Source organism: Ornithorhynchus anatinus, chromosome 12 (assembly GCF_004115215.2).
Source record: "Ornithorhynchus anatinus isolate Pmale09 chromosome 12, mOrnAna1.pri.v4, whole genome shotgun sequence".
Lineage (NCBI taxonomy): Eukaryota > Metazoa > Chordata > Mammalia > Monotremata > Ornithorhynchidae > Ornithorhynchus > Ornithorhynchus anatinus.
The window spans coordinates 55,068,941-55,092,289 of record NC_041739.1 but is presented as its reverse complement, the minus strand read 5'-3'; the positions used below and the strand labels follow the sequence as shown (position 1 = coordinate 55,092,289).

General features: G+C 43.1%; 1 protein-coding gene across 1 annotated transcript in view; it reads right to left on the bottom strand.

The window, feature by feature from the left end:
• The window catches only part of MAPK10 (mitogen-activated protein kinase 10), a 203,025-nt gene extending 183,051 nt beyond the window's left edge, over window positions 1-19,974 (bottom strand). Inside the window, exon 1 of the mRNA XM_029077198.1 lies at window positions 19,957-19,974. The gene's annotated coding sequence lies outside the window, so the exon portion shown is untranslated. The remainder of the gene's footprint in view (window positions 1-19,956) is intronic.
• Between the last annotated feature and the right edge of the window lie 3,375 nt (window positions 19,975-23,349).

Here is a 23,349-nt window from a genome sequence, read left to right as displayed (position 1 = left end):
GGAACGCCTGACGCCCTTGTCTTACCTCCTAATAATAATTGTGGTATTCATTAAGCACTTACGATGTGCCAGGCACTGTCCTAAACTCTTGGGTAGATACCAGGTGAGCTAGATGGATACAGAGCCTGTACCACATAGGACTTCCAATCTTAATCTCCATTTTAGAGATGAGGTAACTGTGGCACCGAAAAGTTAAGTGACTTGCCCAAGGCCACACAGCAGACAAGTGGTGGAGCAGGAATTAGAACCCAGGTCCTCTGACTCCCAGGCCCATGTTCTTTTAGAGATGAAGAAACCGAGGAACCAAGAAGTTAAGTGATTTGCCACAGATCACACAGCAGGCAAGTGGTAAAATAAGGATTAGAACTAATATCTTCTGACTCCCAAGCCCGTGCTTTTTACACTAGGCCACACACTGTTTCTCCAAGTACCTACTCACCCTGCAACTAGATTACCCTGACAGCCTCCTGGTTGGTGCCCCTATTTTCAACCTTTCCCCCTCTGATCTGCCCTACCCGACAGCAAACATCCATCAGATCTTGTCACCCCCTCCTCAAAGATGTTTTAAAAATCCATCAGTCAATGGGATTTACTGAACACCTATTATGTGGAGAGGGTACTGTCTTAAGTGCTTAGTACAGTGCTCTGAATGCAGTAAGTGCTCAGTAAATACGATTGATTGATCTTTGCAGCCCAGGTCAAATCAATGAGTTAGAGCTCAGCCTTGAGCCCCCTTCAGCATCCATCTGGAACTCCCTTGACTCCCATCCCTGGCTTCCTTACTCCTCCTTCCTTTCCCAAATAATAATAATAATAATAATAATAGCTTCCTGTTTGTTCTAACAAAGTTAAAAAAAGATCATTTTCTCTGAAAACACTGCAGGGGAGTCAGAGGGCATACATCAGAGGGAGAAATCACACAAAAGACAGCCAAAATAGAAAGTTCAGAATCAAAGTCTTTCTTGTTTCTCCCTGGCCAATTTCATTAGCTATTTATTTCATCTTACAACCCAGTGCCCCCCCAAGCTCTCCCACTCCCTTGCCCCATCCCCCAACTTCCTCTCCCCCATATCCGTGCCAAATTTGGCAAGACATCTGAGAGCCAAAGAAAAAAAACCTTGTTGTATGGGTACCATCTAATGGGGAATTATTACAGATGTTGGAAAGACTTTCTGAAATTTCAGAAATAATACAAAATGTCTGTTGGATTTCATGGGCCAGAATTGAAAAGGCGAGTGTAATAGTCACAGAATCAGTGAAACTTGTGACTGTTTTCTCAAACACAGTTCAGCAGGAAATAAGTCCAGGAAGGTGAACGCTGTCTGAGTTGCTGGAAGTCCAGTTAGAGGAGGCAGAAGACTCGTTCTCTCTTGGAGCAGGACAAAGTTGGAGAGAGGGGTTATGGGAGCTCAGAAAAGATACTTCAAATAGAGAAATAGCCTGACCCAGCACAAAAAGCGGAGGCCTGAGAGTCAGAGGACCTGGGTTCTAATCCCCGCTCTACCTGCTTTGTGCCCTTGGTCAAGTCACTTAATCTCTCTATGCCCCGGTTTTCTCCTCTTTAAAAAGTGAGGATTTCATACTTCCATTCAGTCTTATTTACTGAGCGCTTACTGTGGACAGAGCACTGTACTAAGCGCTTGTGAGAGCACAATACAACAATAAACAGACACATTCCCTGCCCACAGCGAGCTTACAGTCTGGGGTGCGTAGACAGACATTAATATAAATAAATTACAGATATGTACATAAGTGTTGTGGGGCTGAGAGTCCTTTGTAGACTGTAGGTCCCATGTGAGATAGGGACTGTGTCATATCTGATTGTAATGTATCTACCTCAGCACTTAATACAGTGTTTTACAAATAGGAAGCACTGAAAAAATACCAAAATTATTTCAGTGTCTCTTATTTCACTTGCATCCTGTCTCTTGGAAAAAGATTTGTAGCCAGGTGAAAGGAATGTACCTTTTAAAAGTATTGTGTGTGTGTGTGTGTTCGTTCAATCGTATTTATTGATCTCTGTGTGCAAAGCACTGTACTAAGCACTTGGGAGAGTACAATATAACAGCAAACAGGCACATTTCCTGCCCACAATGCAGTCTAGAGAAGGAGATAGACATTAATAAACATACATACATAAATACACTACAGATACATACAGACATATGCATATGTGCTGTGGGGATAGGAGGGAGGATGAATGAGGGAGCAAGTCAGGGAGATGCAGGAAGGAGTGGGAGAAGAGAGAGGAGGGCTTAGTCCTCCCTCTTCCCAAGAAGGGAAGGCTTCTTGGAGGAGCTGTGCCTTCATGTATGTGCCTTCTTGTGTCTGTGTACAAGAGTTCAATAGTGTCCTTGAGGTACACACTCTGGCTACCACGGGTTGGTCAGCCTCATCACTTTGCTCTGGTCCCTTATATTTTAAATGAGGCTTCCATGCAAAATTATTGCATGTAATAATAATAATAACGTTGGTATTTGTTAAGGGCTTACTATGTGCCGAGCACTGTTCTAAGCGCTGGGGTAGACACAGGGGAATCAGGTTGTCCCACGTGGGGCTCACAGTCTTAATCCCCATTTTACAGATGAGGTAACTGAGGCACCGAGAAGTTAAGTGACTTGCCCAAAGTCACATAGCTGACAAATGGCCGAGCTGGGATTCGAACCCATGACCTCTGACTCCAAAGCCCATGCTCTTTCCACTGAGCCATGTATTTTAATCCATCCAATCAATGGTATTTTTTGAGTGATTACTGGTTGCAAACCACTGCTCTAAACACTTGGGAGAGTCCAATATAATAATATAACCTAGAAAGTGTTTGGAGAGCTGGAGATAAAAGACACTACTAAGGCTTAGGCAGGCTGGGTCATTAGTGTGACTCACCAGGGATCCTGTTTGGGATGTAAAAAAAAAAAACCTGCATGATTCAGCTAGAAGGTGAAAGGTACACATGTTGTCAAAAACAACTTTCTGAGCAACTTTACTCTAAATTCATATTCATCATCATTACTGATTGGGTACCTAACATGAGCAGAGCACCGTTGAGATCCCTCTAGATTGTAAGCTTATTATGGGCAGGAAACTTGTCTACCATCTCCGTTATGGTGTACTCTTCCAAGCACTTAGTACAGTGCTCTGCACACGGTAAGTGCTCAATAAATACCACTGATTGATCGATTGCTTGGAAGCATGCAATAGAAGTGGAGGGCACAGTCCCTACGGTTGAGGAGCTTAAAGTTTATAAGTTCTTTGAGGACGGTACTACTGAATTATCCCAAGAACTTAGTAGAGTGCTTGATAGGCTGTAAACTGTAAGTTCCTTGTGAGCAGGGAGGGTGTCTACCAATTCTGTGATATTCATTCATTCATTCAATAGTATTGAGCACTTACTGTGTGCAGAGTACTGCACTAAGTGCTTGGAAAGTACATGTGTTCTCCCAAGTGCTCTATTCTGCACTATTAAGTATTATTCTATTAAGTACAGTATTCTGCATACTGTAAGTGCTCAGCAAATACTACTGATCGTTTGCTCTGCACACAATAAGCATTCTCAATAAAAACCACTGATTGGTTAAAATCTGCCACAGAAAGTTGATCCCTAATCAACAACTAATATTTACTCATTCATTCAATCATATTTATTTAGTACTTACTGTGTGCATAGTACTATACTAAGTGCCTGGGAAAGTACAATACAACAATAAACAGTGGCATTCCCTGCCCACAACGACTCACAGTCTAGAGAGTGGGAGACAGCCTTCATTTAAAATAAATAAAATTATAGATAAACACATAAATGCCGTATTCCTGGCCATTAGATCGCTGAGAAGAGATCTCTTAAGTGGTTGAGAAGAGGGAATTTACATAATCTGAGTAAAGTTTCATTTCCTTCCCTTAGTTGGGTCCTTTCCCCCCAACTGGGAGCCATTCTGGAAGAGAACATATATCATACCAGGAGGCTTAGGTGTCCAGAAACTTGTTTCTTGTCTGCTGTGTGACCTTGGGCAAGTCATTTAACATATCTAGGCCTCAGTTTCCTCATCTATAAAATGGGGACAACCTGATTACCATGGATCTACCCCAGCATTTAGAACAGTGCTTGGGAGAGTGAAGTATAAACAGAGTTAATAACAGCAATGATAATAATAACGGTGGTATTTGTTAAGTGCTTACTTTGTGCCAGGCACGGTACTAAGCTCCAGGATAGGTACAAGCAAATTGGGTTGGACACAGTCCCTGTCCTACACAGAGTTCACACTCTTTATCCCCATTTGACAGATGAGGAAACTGAGGCCCAGAGAAGAGTGTGAGCCCCATGCAGAACAGGGACTGTGTCCAATATGATTAACTGGCATCTACACCAGCAATTAGAACAGTGCTTGGCTCATAGGAAGTGCTTAAGAAGTACCGTAATTATTATTATGATTATTATCCTGAATCACTCTTTGCTCCTCTTTAATGGAATTCACATCATTTCAAGAAAGCGCAAGGGTTGGGGCTGAAGTGTTTCCCTGAGCTGCAGCTTGGAGTGGTTTGGCTAGGTCGTGTTAATGTACCACAAGGTTTTGAAAGTTTCTGGTCAATTGGGCTGGAAACCAAGGAAATGACTACCAGACCCAAGTTCGTGATGCCCCAGGGGAATGCGGAGGAGTCAAGTTCATCATGGGAAACCAGGATTCCAAAACCCTCTCTGCCCCACTGTGAAGCCCCAGGATCTCAAAGAACAGAAAATATGTGTGTGGGCTGGTTTGGGGTGGGAAGAAGGGGAGAAGGAGTCTATCCTGTCACTAATGCCTCATGGGACTGTCAGTTCCAGTTGATAGAAAATAGAAAGAAGGACGAGGGAGATGAATCAAGACCATAAACGATGCTCAGTTAACACCTGTTGAAGATGTGAGCCATCTTCAAAAGTGCATTGGCTAGCCGGAGGTCTTTCCCATAAACAAAGCCTCACATGGTAGATGGGATTATATAGATTGAAGCATGTTTTTTCAGCAGTCTCTGACTTTGAGTTTAATTTTTTTGGAATACCATTCAAAGGAGAGGAGCCAAGGGTGCAAAGGGTTTCCCTTTGTTTATTTTTTTTTTAGACTAAAACAGATGTGTACTGGAATACAATCCCTCGTGGATAATGAATACATTTCAGTCTCACAGCATGGACAAGATTACACTAACGTAGCTCACTGAGGTTTCATCTTGACTTTCTCTCCTTAGTTGACTGGCCAAATTTCCCAGAGTTGTTACTATATATATATATATATAGTTTATTCCCTGGGGATAAAAATTATCTCATTAAAATGGTTGGTATGGTTATCTTCTTAATAGAGAGAGATCTAAAAATATGTTAGCCTTCCCAGGACTTTCTTCTAAAATAAAAAGGCCTAGCAAGAAATAAAATGAATGCTCTTTCTTGTTGACTACCTCCTCTAAACTCATAATTACCCAAGGGCTGATTATCCTGATTTTGGAGTATCTAGTCCTTATGTTTTGCCTTTACATTATCAGTTCAGTATCAGTTCTGGAAACTTTTTAACATCAGCAATTAGTGATATTTATTAAACTCCTACTGATTACAGAGCACTGGACAAAGCAGCAAAAGCAAAAGTTATATTCCCTGTCCTGGAGGAACTTACAGACAAGTAAAAAACAAACTAGGCAATTTTGATCTGGATAGCACTGCTTGTAATATACAATATTTGGAGGCGGGGGAAGAAATCAAAAACTTAATTAAAAGAGGCTATTTTGGTATTATCCAAGGATTTTGTTCCCCATAACCACCAAGACACTCTGTCAAACTTGACATTCACCATGGTCTAGTGGACAGAGCATCGGTCTGGGAGTCAGAAGGACCTGGGTTCTAATCCTGGATCTGCCACTTCTCTGCCATGTGACCTGGTGCAAGTCGATTCACTTCTCTGTGCCTCAGTTACCTCAGCTGTCAAATGGGGATTAAGACTGTGAGCCCCATGTGGGACAACCTGATTACCATTTATCTACCTCAGCATTTAGAGCAGTGCTTGGGAGAATGCAGTATAACAGAGTTAATAACAGCGATAATAATGACGGTGGTATTTGTTAAGCGCTTACTTTGTGCCAGGCACGTTACTAAGCTCTGAGATAGTTGCAAGCAAATTGGGTTGGACACAGTCCCTGTCCTACATGGGGCTCACGGTCTTAATCCCCATTTGACAACTGAGGGAACTGAGGCCCAGAGAAGTGAAGTAACTTGCCCAAGGTCACACAACAGACATGCAGTGGATCCGGGATTAGAATCTTGCCCACAATGAGTTTACAGTCTGGAAAGGACAACAGCCATTAATATAAATCAAGAAATTGTACATAAGTGTTGTGGAGATGAGGGAGGAGTGGATAAAGAGTCCAAGTCCTAGTACAAGGGTAATACAGAAGGGAGTGAGAGAAGAGGAAATGAAATCTTAGTCATTGTAAATGAATGAAGAGCTTAAGACCTGTCACAAAGGTTTTGGGAGTAAGAATGGGTGTGATGGAATTGATTTTAGTGCTAGTGTTTTGCACACGGTCACTCACACTCATCATGTCCCTGCCAGGCACACTCCCAATGGGTGCGACGAGCCAGAAGGATCATTGCTTGTAACCACCCCAGCGTTTAGTACAGTGACTGGCACATAGTAAACACTTAAATTCCATAATTACTCATTTAATTAGAAGGCCGACAGGAGTGCAGTAAATTGTGAAAGCACAGAAGGATTTCATGTTCAAAGCCTAGTTACGGGAGTAGAATAATAGCAGTAAAAAAAACAGTATGGTGTAGTGGATAGAGCAGAGGACTGGGAGTCAGAAGGTCAAGGGTTCTGATCCCTGCTCTGCCACTTGTCTGCTGTGTGACCTTGGGCAAAACACTTCACTTCTCTGGGCCTCAGTGATCTCATCTGTAAAATGGGGATTGAGACTATGAGCCCCAAATGGGATAGGGATTTTGTCCAACCTGATTTGCTTACATCCACCCCAGTGCTTAGTACAGTGCCTGGCACATAGTAAATACTTAAACACCACGATTATTATTATTAGTCATAGCAGTCATAGTGTTTACTTAGCTATTACGTGCAAAGTGCTGTACTAGGTACTGGGATCAACCAGCATATTCATTATTTGTTTTAGAGAAGCAGCATGATCTAGTGGATAGAACCCAGGCCTGGGAGTCAGAAGGATCTGGGTTCTAATCCCTGCTCTGCTATTTCCCTGCTGTGTGACCTTGGGCAAATCACTTCACTTCTCCATGCCTCATCTGTAAATGGGGATTGAGATTGTGAGCCTCATCTGAGTTAGGCACTGTGTCCAACTTGATTTCCTTATATCCACCCCAGCATTTAGTGCAGTTCCTGCTTAACAAATACTGCAATTATTATTTTTATCATTATTGTTTTTGTTATTATGTGTTTACTGTGTTCAGGGCACTGTACTAAGCATTTGAGAGAAAACAATACAACAGAGTTGATAGACAAGTTCCCTTATAGACTTGGGTTCTAATCCTGGTCAAGTCCCTTAACTTCTCTGTGACTCAGTTTCCTCATCTCTAAAATGGGGATTAAATGCCTACTCCTCCATTTGGGACAGGGACCGTGTCCAACCTAATTAACTTGTATCTACCCCAGCACTTAGTATAGTGCTTGGCACATAGCAAGTGCTAAAGAAATCATCTCTTTCTCCTCCTTCTCCTTCTTCTCCCTCTTTTTCTCTCAGATTTGGAAAGGAAGAATACTCAAAAAATGGGAAAGTCAAAAGATAGACCCAGGAGAGACCTAATTAAGCACCCTCTCAGCCTTGGTAAATACACCCAGGGGAGTGTAAAGGGAATTAAAAATGTGTAGGCGTCAAATCCCTTCCAAAGAAAACAGAAACAGGAATGTTTTAAGATGAGATCTGAAGAGATGAAGTGAGTCACGAAATGAGAGAAGGGAACAGAGCACAGCAGACAGGCAGGAGCAGCCCAAGTTACTAAACAAAACCCCCAGTCGGGGAAAAAGTTGAAGGGAGGAGTCTAGAGCTAGCTAAGGCTGAAGAAGCAGAGGAAGGCTTGGGTGGCCAGAGGGAAGAGCTGCGAGAAATTATAAAGTCCTTCTGCTTCCTAAGAATAATAATAATATTAATGATGGTATTTGCTAAGCACTTACTATGTGCCAAGCACCATTTCTACTGTTCTAAGCGCTGGGGTAGGTACAAAGTAATCAGATTGCCCACGTGGGGTTTACAGTCTTAAACCTCATTTTACAAATGAGGTAACTGAGGCACAGAAAAGTTAAGTGGCTTGCCCAAGATCACACAGCAGACAAGCGGCAGAGCCAGGTATAGAACCCACATCCTCTGAAAACTTCTAGAAAACTGCTTCTCCTAGAAAAATTAATGTTGCTGGGCAGGGAGAAGGGAAAGGTGTTCTGGAGAAAACTGGGTTGGAATTCCCAGATCCAGGTAGAAGTAGCTTTAACCCTACAGACCAGTCAGTAATCTCAACTTGTCCTTGGGAAATCCCAAAATATTAGTAACCCTTCCAGAGAATGAAATCAGATATAAGGAAGACACTGTCATTCTTTAAAGAGGAAAATAGTTCCAAAACAAAAAGATAAGATCTCCTAATGGTCTGGGATATGTATGTCTACATAGAGTACAATACCAATGCTGCTGTACTCTCCGAAGTGGTTAGTGCAATGCTCTGCACACAGAAAGCACTCAATAACTATAGGAAGCAGCGATGTCTAGTGGATAGAACACAGGCCTGGGAGTCAGAGGGACCTGGGTTCTACTCCTGGCTCCTCCATTGTCTGCTGTGTGATCTTGGGCAAATCACTTCACTTCTCTTTGTGCCTCAGATACCTCATCTGTAAAATGGGGATTAAGATTGTGAACTCCATGTGGGACACGGACTGTGTCCAACTGGATTATCTTTTATCTACCCTGGCCCTTAGTTCAGCGCCTGAAGCACAGTACGTGCTTATCAAATACCATTTAAATAAAATACATAAATACCCCTGATAGGTTGATTGATAGTTATTAGGATATCTATTAAATGCTCACTATGATTGATGGTTGATTGATAGTTATTAGGATATTTATTAAATGCTCACTATGATTGATAGTTATTATTAGGCTATGTACTACATGGTTACTTCGTTTCTAACCTGTTGCTCAGTGCTGAAGTAGATACATTATAATCAGCTCGTACATTCATTCATTCAGTCATATTTATTGAGCGCTTACTGTGTGCAGAACACTGTGCTAAGCACTTGGGAGAGTACAACACAACAATACACAGAAACATTCCCTATCCACAGTGAGCTTGCAGCCCCTATCTCTCACAGGCCTCACAACATAAGAAGTAGAGAGAGTAGGTACCCGATCCCATTTTACAGATGAGGAAGCTGAGGCCTCAAGAGGTCGTGACTGGCTTAACTTCACCGAGCTGGTCAGTGGCCAGAACTAGAATTGAAACCCAGGCAACCACCTTCTGACCTCATGTACTATGTCAGACTGCCTCACAGCCAGTGGAGAAATACACTGATGGGTACTTGGGTGATGGAAAAAAGTATTTGAGCCCCAAGGTCCCAACCGCACTCTGCACACACAAAGACCGTCCTTGATTGTGCCGCTGCATTTGTTGTTTGAAGGGCTTGGCACTGTTTTCACTCTCGCCTTTTTGTCTCATGATCCTCTAAAAGTCTCGGCTCAAGAAGAACCTCTCTTTTGTGATTGCAGTCTGATCTGTCTGCCGGAGATGTCTCTGCTTTCAGCTACAAGCCAGTATTCTCCGAGGCTTTGTTTTTTCCATATACTTAAAGTGTTCCCTCTGCCCTCCTTGGTTTTGTTTCTCTAATGTCACCTCCCCATACACAGCTGTTGGTTAGCCTACTATCATCTTTTTTCCTCAAATGTCTTTCCCAGACCAGCTTTGTTCAGGGAAGCAGAAAGTCAGTGGTAGGAGACTGACTTCATTCCAGGACATCACTGTTTGTGAACTCTTCAAAATCCACCTCCATTTCTCCCTCTCACTTCAAAAGAAAAGTTGGTGGCTACGTATGCAGCATTCTAAATTCTTTCCCCATTCCAAATGAATAATGGTTTCAGTGGTCTTTGTTACATGCCATGTGCCCAGGATTGTAGCAATCAGAAAATTGTGTTTATTATGCACTTACTGCGGCAGAGCACTCTAGTGAGTGCTTCGAAGAGTACAATCTAACAGAGTTGGTAGGCATGTTCCCTGCCCAGACAAGCTTAGTCTAAAAAAAACTACAATATTAACAGATCAGACTTGATCACTGACCCACATGGAGTTCACAGTCTAAGTGGGAGGTAGAACAAGTATCTTACCCCCATTTTTACAGATGGGAAAACTAAGGCTTAGAGCAGTTACACAACAGGCAAAGACGGAGCCAAGATTAGAACCCATGCCTCCTGAGTCTCAGGAGAGTGCTCTTTCCACCAGGCCAGGCTAGGTAAAGAAACACAAAGGAAATCTAAATCAAGTGGAAAGATACTGTCATGTTGATTACACGAGTCTACCCCACTTCAGTATTCAGTTTGCATCCGGATCTTTAGGTCTATGGGGGTTGAGTTTGGTGGTTCTATATCTAATAAACTTCAAAGACAATATTTCCACTGAACTCTTGTAAAGGAAGTTATTATGTCCAGATCATTTCCTGTAGCAAACAGAAATGGGCTTTTCCAACTGGGGCTGTAGACAGGGGTATTCTGGGATACGCCAACACATTTCTCTTTCAAAAGCATGACTTGTTCTGCAGTCATCGTCTGTGCAAGAGGAGATACAGGAAACTACAGCTGCCTCTCAAGGGGGATGGAGATGAGTTAAAACCCTGAAGTCGCCTTCCGCCAAATTGGTTCGCCTAAGGACCCAGGCGCAGTGTTCGAGCCAGGCAGGGGTGAGGTTCTAATAAAATGAGAGAAAGCCAAATAGTCTTGTAGCTTACTCCAATCTGGGAGGCTCTGGGAAAAGCCTGCTATTTGGGAGACTTGAATTCTAGTCCCTGCTCTGTCACTTTTTTTTTTTAATGGTATTTGTTAAGCACTTACTATGTGCCAGGCACCGTTCTAAGCACCGGGGTAGACACAGAGTAATTGGATAGGACACAGTCCATGTCCCCCATGGGGCTTACAGCCTTAATCCTCATTTTACAGATGAGGTAACTGAGGCACAGAGAAGTGAAGTAACTTGCCCAAAGTCACACAGCGGTCAAGTGGAGAAGCTGAGATTAGAACCAAGGACCTTCTGACTCCAGGCCTGTGCTCTATCCACTAGGCCACACTGCTTCTCACTTGTCTGATGTGTGACCTTAAGCAAGTCACTTAATATCTCTGCACCTCAGTTTCCCCCACTGTAAAATTGGGATAAAAAGCACATACACTGAAAGACATACAAGAATTATAAATAATTATAAACTCTTTCCAAAATCAGCAAAGCACTATGGCTGACTAGCCTGAAGAAACTGAGTTATGTACTAGTTCATGACAAATTCTAATCTACAATTAATCAGTTGCATTTACTGAGCGCTTTCTGGGTGCAGAGCACTGTACTAAGACCAAGGGAGAGTATAAAAGAACAGCATGGGTAGACACATTCCCTAACCACAACAAGCTTGGCCCAATTTACTTTTAATTACGAAGTTCTGAAACATTGGTGACACATATCCAATAGTTGGTGGATAAATAGGTGGAAACTGTAACCAAGGACACCAGCTGACAATACAGCACCACTGAGATGCCAGGTTTTAAACCAAACTGACATTCCACAGGGTAAATTAAGTGTCCAGTCTCTTTAGTGGCGGATAAATGTAGAACTAGTTATCCACTAGGGTCAACCTCCACACTCCTTGCCCTTCCTTCTCTCCCTTTGGCTGCTTGCCTCCCTGATCTCAACAAGGAGACAAGGGAAACACAAACACAAAATTAAAAGAACTCATATCTTCTTGTTACCAGCTCTGATAAGAGGTTTGGTACCGGATGAAGTTGAAACTGATGGCTAAAATGAGATCTTCTTGAACTTTCTTTGTTATTAAGTATTAATCATATTTATTGAATGCTTACTGTATGCGAAGCACTGTACTAAGCCCTCGGGAGAGTACAATATAACATCAGACACATTCACTGCCCACAGCGAGCTCACAGTCTACATTTCAATGATTCAAGCAGTTTCATTCCTCTCTCCCTTCCCTGCCTACCTCTGGGATCATAAATAATCATGAGTCACTTGGAAATGTATTAGTTCAATCATATTTATTGAGCGCTTACTGTATGCAGAACACTGAACTATTAACAGTAATACTTGAGCCCAGATAGTCACTTCTTTATGCTTCTTTCAAACAGATGAGCATCTTTGTTCTGCATAGACTGCCTTCACACATCTGCTAATTCTTTTGTACTGTACCCTCCTAAGTGCTTAGTACAGTGCTCTGCACATAGTAAGCACCCAATACCTATGATAAATTGAGTGCTTAGTATAGTGTTCTGGACACAGTAAGAGTTCAATAAATACCACTGATGACTCGTGGACTGATTAATCAAAATACAAATTGTGAGGCCCACGAGACAGGCTCCATGCTCCATGCTTCAATATTATAAAACCAAGACATGCTCTGAATTTTCCTTAGGGAAAAGGAAGTGATAAGCTATTAACTTTGTGCCTTGTTGTAATTTTCCAGCCCTTTGTTCAGTATAGGCATTGAATAAATACCATTATTACTCCTTGATGGAGCCTTCCATCAGGAAGGAAGGCATGAGCCTCAGTCCTGAGGCTTTAGAACTTCCCCAACTAGGCCCTCATTTTCTCTTCTCCCATTTCCTTCTGTGTCTTGGATTTGCACCCTTTATTCCCCCCTCCAACAGCCCACAGCACTTAAGTCCATATCCATTATTTTACTTATTTGTATTAATGTCTGTCATCTCCTAATAATAATGTTGGTATTTGTTAAGCGCTTACTATGTGCCGAGCACTGTTCTAAGCGCTGGGGTAGATACAGGGTAATCAGGTTGTCCCACGTGAAGCTCACAGTTAATCCCCATTTTACAGATGAGGGAACTGAGGCCCAGAGAAGTGAAGTGACGCCCATAGTCACACAGCTGACAAGTGGCAGAGCTGGGATTTGAACTCATGGCCTCTGACTCCCAAGCCCAGGCTCTTTCCACTGAGCCACGCTGCTTCTCCAAACTGTAAAACTCCAAACTCCAAACTTCTCCTCTAAACTGTAAGCTCGCTGTGGGCAGAGAACGTGTCTACCAACTCTGTTACAAGCAGCATGGTGTAATGGATAGAGCACGGACCTGGGCGTCAGAAGATCATGGGTTCTAATCCTGGTTCTACTACTTGCCTGTTACATCACCTTGAGCAAGTCACTTAACTTTTCCAGGCCTCAATTTCCTCATCTGCCAAAAATGGAGAGTCAATATCTGTTCTTTCTCCTACTTAGACTGAGAGCCCCATGTAGGAGGGGTACTCTATCTTGAATCTACCCCTAGACTTAATACAGTGTTTGGCACAGAGTAAGCACTCAACAAATATTATGTAACTCATCGAGAGCATAGAATGTGTGCAAATGTTATATTGTACTCTCCCAAAGGCTTAGTACAGTGCTTTGCACATAGTAAGTGCTCAATATATATGATGGAATGACCTCTATACTTGTAGGCAGCATGTGTCACTTCTGAAATCTCTCCACTGATTTTTCTGAGTGGGCTGGGCAATGAAACTTATGAATCCTGCTCTGGGTAAAGCCATTTTTAATTCTCTGCCTACTCATCAGAACAGAGCAAACAGGCCAAAGGGAGGGATGACTCACACACTTGCCAACCCAAACTAAACTGGTTTATTACAGGCCCATCTGCCTCAACAGTGGCTGTTAGGAATCAAAAGCCAAGGGAATGCACACGTTGCTATAAACCTTCCTTCGAGAATCCCACCGAACTTCTTTTGACATATGAAAAGGTTTCAACAACTTCCCCCCCCCAGCCTTTTTTTGTTTAGCATTTCTCTATACTTTCCAATTGCATTCAGGACACGAAGCCAAAATTCCAAAAGGTCAAGAAACCAAATTCTTGTGGTAATAATAGCCCGACCCAAAGCAGGTTTGTTCCTCTCATCTGAGGGGGAAATAGAAGAATGGCATAGAGCATAAGCCTGAAAGTCCAAAGACATGAGTTTTGATCCCTCTTCGGCCACTTATCTACTGCGGGACCTTACACTAGTCACTTAAATGCTCCTGTGCCTCACTTTCCATAGCTGTGAAATGGGAATGCCATTCATATTTTTTCAACCCCTTAGACTATGAGCCCCCTGTGGGACAGGGACTATAACTCCCCTATCTTGCATTATTTATTTATTTTATCTTATGGTATTTCTTAAGCACTGTTCTAAGCCGAAGGGTATCCTGTCCTATATGGGGCTCACAGTCAAGGAGGGAAAAGGTATCGATTCCTGATTTTTTGCAGTTGAGGAAACTGAGGCACAGAGAAGTTAAATGACTTGCTCAAAGTCACACAGCAGGCAAGAGGTGAAGCTGGGATTAGAACCCAGGTCCTCTGTCTCCTGGTCCCATGCTTTATATACACTAGACCCCCGCTACTTCCCATTGTTCAGTACAATGCTTGGCACATAATATGCACTTAGCAAATATTATTTACCTATATAGATATGTATTTACATATATAGTCTTGTTAACCTATAATATAGATAGGTTAATAATAGTATTTGTTAAGTGCATACTGATCTGAACCAAATTAGAAGGCCATCACTTTTAAAAGAGCCAAAGAAAAAGCAACAGCATGGCCTTGTGGACAGAGCAAAGGCCTGGAAGCCAGAAGACCCTAGGTTTGAATCCTCATTCTGCCACTCATCTGCTGTGTGAACTTGTGACAGTCATTTAATTTCTCTGTGCCTCGATTACCTCATCTGTAAAATGAGGATTAAGACTGTGAGCTCCATGTAGGATATGGATTGTGTCCAACCTGATTAGCTTGTGTCTACTCCAGTGCTTAGTACTGTGTCTGACATAGAGTAAGTGCTTGATAAATGCCATTTTTTTTTAAAAAAAAAGAGGGGCACGGCTTATTAATGTCACCCAACTTGTTGCTCAGATGAGTAATATTTTATTGAGAAATCAGTTTCAGTTACAGGGTAAGAATTAACAACACACTGATAAGTTTGACTGCTATTTCCTCTCCTTTCAAGAGATAAACTTGTTTGTTCCATGAGATGCTAGCCACCCCTGTTCTCATTTAACAGGAGAAAAGAAAAGATGGTTCCAGCCCAAAAGGAAATGAGTGTGCTCATTGTAGAAAAGGTGGGGATGTTGAATTCACCTCCCTTAATTCCTTTTTTTTAAATGGTATTTGTTAAGCACTCATTATGCATCAAACATCATTCTAAGAGCTGCGTAAATACAAGTTAATCAGGATGGCACAGCTCCTGTCCCTCGAGGACCTCACAGTATAAGAGGGTAAACAGGGACTGAATCACCATTGTACAGTTGAGAAAACTGAGGCCCAAAGATGTTAAGTGACTTGCCCAAGGTCACATGGCAGACAAGTGGCAGAGCCAGGATTAGGGACCTAGGTCTTCTGACTCCCAGGCTCATGCTTTTTCTACTAGGCCACACCACTATCTCCAGATGATTGCTTAATCAAAAGGCAATTTGGGCACAAGAATACCAACTTGATCAATTCCTAACCACCTCCACAAGAATAGGGGAGAGGGTCTAGCAAAAATACCTCTGGCCTAATGGATAGAGCACAAGCGTGGGCATCAGAAGGACCCGGGTTCTAATCCAGCTGTGCCATAAGTCCCTTATCAGTGCCTTAGTTCCCTCATCTGTAAAATGGGCATTAAAATTGTGAACCTTATATGGGACAGGGACTATGTCCAACCTGATTAGCTTGAATCTACCCCAGCACTTAGGATATAGTGCCTGGCATATAGTAAGTGCTAAACAAATGCTACTACCACAAAAAAAAAAAAGGGAGAAGACTTTCCTGTCTAGACTGTGCAGTCATCCAGAGGTTGAAGCATGTTAGGAGAAAAATCAGTGAGTGGGAAGGGTTAGAGAGTCATCCTGTGGGGCTGTGGCTCCTGGGCCCCTCCCCATTGTAGCTTCCTTCCTTGGGTTGATTTTGAAATGGCTCATGGAAGACAGGGAGGGCAAGTTTCAGATGGGAAGGAAGTGAGATGATTCCATGCATTTATTCAATCATATTTATTGAGCGCTTACTGTGTGCAGAGCACTGTACTAAGTGCTTGGGAAGTACAATTCAGCAATCCCTGCCCACAACAGGCTCAGATGAGGAGAGATGGGGGGAGACAGACACCAAAGCAAGTAAACAGGTATCAATATAAATAAGTAGAATTACAGATATATACACACCATTAATAAAAATAGAATTATTATATGTACATATATACACAAGTGCTGTGGGGCGGGGTGGGGGGGGGGGAGAGGGTAGAGCAATGGGAGCGGGTTGGGGCAATGGGGAGGGGAAGGGGAGCAGAGGAAAAAGGAGGGCGATTGCTTCAGGGTTAGTCATTAGTGGAAGTAGGCTCAAGGAAATAATGAGGTGATGGTCAAAAAATTCAAACCACCTGCCCATCACAACGACATCTCTCTGAACAGAATGTACCCACAATGAGAAGCAATGTTGCATAGTGGATAGAGCCCGGGCCTGGGAATCAGAAGGACTTGGGTGCTAGTCCCAGCTCTGTCATTTGCCTGCTGTGTGACCTTGGGCAAATCACTTCTCTGCCTCAGTTACCTCATTTGGGAAATGAGGATTGAAACTGTGAGCCCCATACAGGACAGGGACTGTGTCCAACCTGGTTAGCGTATATCTACCCCAGCACACAGTACAGTGCCTGACAAACAGTAAACACTTAAATAGCAAAAAAAAAAAAAAAAGCCACCCCCCAGAAAACTTCTCTATGCCTCAGTTTCTTGATCGGATTCAATACCTGTTCTTCTTTCTTTTGAGATCGTGGCACAGGGAACTGTATCCAGTGTGATTAGATCTTGCATCTGCCCAAGAACAGTGCTTGGCACATAGTAAGTACTTAACCAGTACCAAAATTATTATTTACTCTTGGTAATACTAAATAATAATACTAATAATATGTACTCAGGTTGCAGGGCTGATTAGAGGTGCTCTGTGGAAATGTTTTGGGTTTAAGGAGCTCAGATTGGCTTCCACATGACTCTGCATGCAAATACATTACTACTTAATGGTATAATATAAAATGTTGTGTGTATGTGCAAAATGATACAATGACATCATATGGAACAGTTCAAAAGAGTGAATTCTCTGATATAGAGTGGTAACATGTGGTAATTGTCACCCTTTGCCCAGGAACAGGTTCTTTCAAGAATCGAGAGCGAGACAGAGAGACACAGACAGACAGAGAGACACAGACAGACAGAGAGACACAGACAGACAGAGAGACACAGACCAGGCCGGAAAGCCTAAGTTTTATACAAAATTTATTCCACAAGGCAAATTGAGTTATTTGATTATTTTGGACAAAGCAAATTGGATTACTTGGTTATTTTGGATGTGGCAAATTGAACTAATTATATTAGACATGGTTAATTGAACACCCCCTTTTGGGAGAAATATGATTATTTAATGATATTAGAGTTTCCCTACTGGGAGGAATATACTTTCGTGTTACACGTGGCAAAACACCCAGGTTCCACCCAGGAGAAATTGATGTATGGTTTGTGTTCCCATGTGGTGAGACAGCTAGCTCCCACCCACCGGCACTTCCCACTTGGGAGACATTCATTCAATCGTATTTATTGAGAGCTTACTGTGTGCAGAGTACTGTACTAAGCTCTTGGAAAGTACAATTCGGCAACAGAGACCATCCCTACCCAACAATGGGCTCACAGTCTAGAAGGGGGAGTCAGACAACAAAACAAGTAGACAGACATCAATAGCATCAATCTAAGTAAACAATTATAGATATATGTACACATCATTAATACACTTATGCATTGCAAACCCACAGTGAAGAGCCTAGATCCCACCCACGAGCACTTTCCACTCTGGAGGAGGCCACTTATTATTCACCGTGGGTATGTAACACATAATAATGGTATTTGTTAAGTGCTTACTATGTGCCAAGCACTGTACTAAGCGCTGAAGCACTGTTCCTAGCTCTCACCTACAGTGGCCGTCGACCCCTGGCCCATGTCCTACCACTGACCTAGAATGCCTTCCCTCTTCACATCCAAACTATTTTCCCCTCTTCAAAGCCTTACTGAGAGCTCACCTCCTCCAGGAGGCCTCCCAGACTGAGCCCTCCCTTTCCCTCTGCCTTTCCTACCCTCCCCCCTACTCTACCTCCTTCCCCTCCCCACAGCCCTTGTGTATATTTGTATATATTATTTATTATTCTATTTTATTAGTGTGTAGATCTATGATTCTATTTATCTATTTTGATGGTATTGATGCCTACTTGATTTGTTTTGCTGTCTGTCTCCCCCTTCTAGACCGTGAGCCTGTTGTTGGGCAAAGATTGTCTCTATCTGTTGCCGAACTGTACATTCCAAGTGCTTAGCACAGTGCTCTGCAGACTAAGCTCTCAAACACTATTGAATTAATGAAAGTATTTACCACTGGAGAGGAATCCCCTTATGCATTACCAGCACGTGGTGAGGTGACTAGCTCCCACCCACGTGCATTTGCCAGTCGGGAGGAATCCACTTATGCATTACACACCTGTGGTGAATAATAACAATGGTCTTTGTTAAGTGCTTAGTATGTGCCAAGCACTGTTCTAAGCGCTGAAGCACTGTCCCTCGCTCCCACCCACAAGTATTTCCCACTCGAGAGGAATCTCCTTATTCATTCAATAGTATTTTTTGAGCGCTATGTGCAGAGCACTGTACTAAGCGCTTGGAATGTTCAAATCGATGCATTACCTGCACGTGGTGAGGTGGCTAGCTCCCACTCACGTGCACTTGTCATTCGGGGGGAATCCACTTAGGCGTTGCACACCCGCGGTGAATAAAAATAATGGTATTTGTTAAGCACTTACTATGTGCCAAGCACTGTTCTAAGTGCTGAAGCACTGTTCCTAGCTCCCACACACGTGCACTTGCCATTCGGGAGGAATCCACTTAGGCGTTGCACACTCGTGGTGAAGGGCCTAGCTCCCACCCCCGTGGACTTGCCACTGGGGAGGAATCCACTTTTGCGTTACACACCCACGAATAATAATAATAATAATAATAATAATAATAATAATAATAATAATGGTATTTGTTAAGCACTTACTATGTGCCAAGCTCTGTTCTAAGTGCTGAAGCACTGTTCCTAGCTCCCACACACGTGCACTTGCCATTCGGGAGGAATCTACTTAAGCGTTGCACACTCGTGAAGGACCTAGCTCCCACCCACGTGGACTTGCCACTGAGGAGGAATCCACTTTTGCGTTACACACCCACGGATAATAATAATAATAATAAAAAGGTATTTGTTAAGCACTTACTATGTGCCAAGCTCTGTTCTAAGTGCTGAAGCACTGTTCCTAGCTCCCACACACGTGCACTTGCCATTCGGGAGGAATCCACTTAGGCGTTGCACACTCGTGGTGAAGGGCCTAGCTCCCACCCACGTGGACTTGCCACTGGGGAGGAATCCACTTTTGCGTTACACACCCACGAATAATAATAATAATAATAATGGTATTTGTTAAGCGCTTACTATGTGTCAAGCACTGTTCTAAGTGCTGAAGCACTGTTCCTAGCTCCCACCCACGTGCACTTAGCATTCGGGGAGGAATCCACTTATGTATTGCACACTCGTGGTGAAGAACCTAGCTCCCACCCACGAGGACCTGCCACTGGAGAGGAATCCACTGGTGCATTACACACCCGTGGGGAAGCGCCTGGCCTCTAGCCCCACCAGGGTTGTAAGGGACGGGACACTCACCCATCCATCCCATAGATCCTCTTTTGGTGCAGGCCAAGCGGCCATCTCACGTCCTGGGCAGAGATGCCCCGCAGCTGGCCAAGGCAACTCTCCAACGGCCGTCCAAAAGGTCAGAGGTTGCAGGTATTTATCACCCGTGCTCCTAGACCATTCCAGCTTCCGGCCTCAGTTTATCCAATCTCCACCTTCCCCCTCCCCCCCCCCATATCTAATCTGATTGACAGGGGGGCAGGACCAATCGTGGCTCAGTGGAAAGAGCCCGGGCTTGGGAGTCAAAGGTCATGGGTTCGTATCCCGGCTCGGCCACTTGTCAGCTGTGTGACTGGGGGCAAGTCACTTCACTTTCCTATGCCTCAGTTTCCTCATCTGTAAAATGGGGATTAAGATTCTGAGCCTCATGTGGGACAAGCTGATTAGTCTGTATCTACCCCAGCGCTTACAACAGTGCTCGGCACATAGTAAGCGCTTAACAAATACCAACATTATTATTAAAGAGCACAGGCTTGGGAGTCAGAGGTCAGGGGTTCGAATCCTGGCTCCGCCGCTTGTCAGCTGTATGACTGTGGGCAAGTCACTTAACTTCTCTGTGCCTCAGTGACCTCATCTGTAAAATGGGGATTAAGATTCTGAGCCTTATGTGGGACAAGCTGATTAGTCTGTATCTACCCCAGCGTTTAGAACAGTGCTCAGCACATAGTAAGCACTTAAATACCAACATTATTATTATTAAAGAGCCCGGGCTTGGGAATCAGAGGTCATGGGTTCGAATTCTGGCTCCGCCGCTTGTCAGCTGTGTGACTGTGGGCAAGTCACTTAACTTCTCTGTGCCTCAGTGACCTCATCTGTAAAACGGGGATTAAGACTGTGAGCCTCACGTGGGACAACCTGATTACCCTGTGTCAATCCCAGCGCTTAGAACAGTGCTCTGCACATAGTAAGCACTTAAATACCAACATTATTATTATTATTATTCCCGGTTTGGGCTGTCAATCTTGCAATTTTGATTGTGGGGGCTGGTCTTCCACCCGCACTTTTCCATTCCTCCTGCTGGCTCAGGGTGTCAAGAGATGGCATTTGACCTCGAGATGGCGAGTACCCCGGTGTCATTGTGGCCCTACCAGCCCTTGGCCCTCGCCATCCGTGCCCACCTGACCCACCCCTCCCTGCATCCCCTCCGGGTTGTGTGGTGGTGGATGGAACCGGAGGCTGTGCCCTCCAGGAATGTCCCTCCCCTGACCTCATGGGCCTATAGCCCTCCCTGGCTTGGCACAGGAACCAAGAAAGCGGGTTCATGGAAAGCATGGCCGGGGCAACAATAATATTCATTCATTCAATAGTATTTATTGAGTGCTTACTATGTGCAGAGCACTGTACAATTTGGCAACAGATAGAGACAATCCCTGCCCAACAACGGGATCACAATCTCTAATAATAGGAATGGTATTTGTTAAGCGCTTACTATGTGCCAAGCCCTGTTCTAAGCACTGGGGTAGATACAGAGGTCGTGGGTGCCTTTCAGGCCTGTGCTTTATCCACTACACCATCCAGCTTCTCCTAGTAGAAGTAGACATCCAGATCTGTACATATGTTTGACCCCGAATAACATATTTCTCCTTTTAGACCCATTAGCTAGGCTATAGCAGAAACAATGTGCAGAACTTGCATTGTTAACGTAATGGAAATTTTTTATTAGACCATTTGAACCAGTTTAACAAGCAAGAATGAACAAATAAACACCACTTTGATACATTCAATTTGTAATATTCAGCAATTAAATCTGTACTTTGCATGCAGCTGTCCCCTTATTAGACTCCTTAAGATCAGTGGCTGACAAAGTTTCTCAGCCTAACGCTATTTTAGATAACTTCTTAAAATCCATTTAAGGAGAGGAAAACTTCAGGTTCATTTATCATTACAAGTTTTCCTTTCCAATCTTAGTACTACCTTTACCCCAACAATATTCCTTTACACCAAAATTTAATATTTCAGTTTATCAAAAATTATACAAAGGATCACTTATCTTCCATACATTTTCTTTTCACCATACATTTGGTTAATTCCATAGTGAGCATGTTGAAGCAAGTTTCCTTATTCAAATGATCACATTTATACCAGCCAAATATATAAATACATATCCCTACATGTATATATATATATATAGAAAGAGAGAGAGAAGCAGTATGACTTTAGTGGCAAGAGCGCCGGCTTGGGAGCTACAGGTGATGGGGTCTAATCCCGATCTGCCACTTGTCAGCTTTGTGACTTTGGGCAAATCACTTGGCTTCTCGGTGCCTCAGTTACCTTACCTCATCTGTAAAAAAAAAATGGGGATTAGGACTGTGAGCCCCATGTGGGACAATCTGATTACCTTGAATCCCCCCCAGCGCTTAGAACAGTGCTTGGCACATAGTAAGCACTTAACAAATACCATCATTATTTTATATATGTATATATATATATATACACATATATATATCTAATATATCAAAAGGACAGTTTGTATTTGATTTGCTTATATACCTCTTTTACCAATTTAGCAAAAATCTAATGCAGTAGAATTTCAGAAATAATTATTAAATCACCACCCCTACAGTTATTTCTAGCCCGGGAGAGCAATGGCAAATTCTCTCCAGTTACCTCCAGTGTAGTATCTAGAGGGAGGTGCCTTAGACTGAGGAGGGCAACTCTTTGCTAGAGGGAGGTGCCTTCTCTCAACCAAATTCCCTTTTGATTTTCCAAACTGATAGCTCTGGTCCTGAAGACAAATTAGTTAAGTTTCCTACCCCCATGCCGTAACCAAATTTCTTGCAAGTAACTGGGTGATTTCATGAATAGCTGAGAAAAGGGAAAAGAATGAAAACCCCAGACCAATAAGATGACTCTCAACCTGCAGAGCTACCCAAATTCAGCTAGGAATTTCTCTGTAATGAACAATACAGTTTTTCACAACACTGGCCGATTCATTTAAACATAACTCATCCTAAACACACTTTCACACTGACACAGGGGTGCAGCCAATTCCCCCCTATCAAACAAGATGTCAATTTCCACCCCCCTTTCAGGACAAATGCCTAAATCGTTTTTCATTCCTGCTCCACCCACATCCACATCCACTTAATCTTTCCATAGGCATCACCTCAAATCTTAACTATTTGGCTTTCCCAGAAGGTCCTCCATTCTATGCACACAAACACTTGGGGGACACGTTCATACAATCATTTCGCCTCTTAAAGCAAAACACTCTGCACTTTCACACTCTTACTCAGAGACGAGGGTGCACCCAATCCCACATTAACACCATGTTTTCGGTACTTTAAAACGGAAGGAAGATGTTTTCAGGTCATAATCAGGAACTTTCTTCATCTGGGGCATTAAGAATCAGGTTCCAGCAGA